We start from the raw sequence: 2,051 nt of genomic DNA, 5'->3' as shown, positions 1-2,051 counted from the left end.
TTTCGGTGCCTTTTAAAGCTAAGTATGCGGTATGGTCTTTGCTCGTTGTTGAAGGCCGTACGATGACCTATAGTTGTTAATTTCTGTGTCATTTTGGTCTCTTGTGGAGAGTTGTCAACATGGCAATCATACCACATCTTCTTTTTTGTAATCAATGAATTTTGTAAAAGATTTAATGACTGGAGAATTTCAGAAAAGGTATCAAAAGTGCACATGAATAATTTTAGCGCTTATCTGTATATTTATATGAACATATATATAAATAGTGTATTTACTTTCAATTCTAAGTTTTCTAATCGATCCATGGTGGTCATTGATATAGTATACAGACCCTCTCTATTTAATAAACTCTGTGACCACCGTGGATAGTAAACTTGAAAATGATATATAGCAGATACAATTCTGAAAATACACATTATTCGTAGTATATGTATGTTTAAAGTATACAGAAAAACGCAAACCGGAAGTATAGTATGACTTAAAATTTTGTCCAATGACGGGACAATATCCGGATGCCCTTTTTCTCGTTTTTCTCCCAAAATAACTCAATCTGAATAATCATATGAATGGATGACAAATGCGACTATGCACTGTACCTATAGGACACAGAGGCGTGTTTGTTAATTTATTGTGGAAAGAAGAGAAGCGACACCCAACATGAGGTCTTCTCGTTTAATAGTATAGATGGCGGGGACTTTAAACCGTATCTTTGCATTGGTATTATTTGGGTCTCAAATCAAAAGAATCTGCTTAAATTTTGTCCTTTTATGAGCTTTTAAGTCTTCTGGTAAAAGATAAAAGGTGTTATGGGGCAACATATTTTACCTTGTGTCGTATGAAAAAACACCAAGGAGTCCGAACTTTTGACACTTAATCCAAAACCTCACCTAAGTACATCCATGAGTCCTAACTCCCATAAAGTTACATTATAATCGTCATTCCATCCATTAATCTTTGTGCACGCTTTAAAATTATCCAACCAAATCTTCCTTTATTTCACCTGTAAATGGATCTGGCATAATGACCGGCTTCTTAATCCCAGCGGGTTCTGCGTAGCCAAAGCTAACTGTTCTAAATATTGCATAAAAGTTACAAAAAACTACTGTGGTACTGTAACTTTAGTCAATGTCAAATTATATTGTCTAATTAAATATAGTTCGGAGGCAGCACACAAATTGTTTATGCCAACGTCTCTTCAAACTGTTTAGAGTGGAGGCCGTCATGCAAAAATTATTGCACACCACATTTCTTCAACCAGATCTTCGTTTTCTTATACTAACTTTTGCAATTGAATTATGCCACGATATGGTGTAACACCCCTGTATTAACCAGATTGTTTCCGTGAATTTTCAAGTTTTATGTCTGCATTAAGCAAAGTTAGGTCTTTATCTAATTTGGCCTGATCTGCCTGTAATTCCAAATCTGATGCACTACGTGTTTCACGTCCACTTATTTTATTACTCCTTGGATTTAATAGAACTCCAATTCATTGAGTGATAAAAATAATAACTGATTCAACTTTTGTCTTTGAATTTATTCTGGTCTTGTTTCTGTGTTTTCTCCTTTTATTCTAAGTGATGAATTTCCATCCTTCTGAAAAAGAACCAATAAAATCTGAAGTTATGTATAATACAAAATTGTTTGCATACATGTAGCAAAAACATGATTTTCAATAAAAAAAAGGCTATTTGGTATGGATTTTACTGATTGTTGAAGGTTGTCCAGTGTCATCAGTTGCCTCCTACATCATTTATTCTCTGGTGGAGAGTTGTCAAAAAAAGCAGTATACCACGTCTTTCTATTATAATATTAGAAATTTTGAGGGTTATTTATATAGGTTCACCTAAATAAATTGGTTATATACACACAAAACTATTTTTCACGTGCACCTTATGGTGCCTCAATAAGGTGCCTCATGCATGGAGAGTGAAGTCATATAGCACGTGACCTATGCCATTATTAATTTGCAATGGAGTAGTGTGGTCGATTCTATATAGACTAAACTCAATATCATTTCATATTCATTCATGATTAACTTTATACACAATATT

This window comes from Mytilus edulis, unplaced genomic scaffold, assembly GCF_963676685.1.
Source record: "Mytilus edulis unplaced genomic scaffold, xbMytEdul2.2 SCAFFOLD_311, whole genome shotgun sequence".
In the NCBI taxonomy this organism is placed as follows: Eukaryota; Metazoa; Mollusca; class Bivalvia; order Mytilida; family Mytilidae; genus Mytilus; species Mytilus edulis.
The sequence above is the reverse complement of the archived record's forward strand: the minus strand, read 5'-3'. Positions refer to the sequence as shown.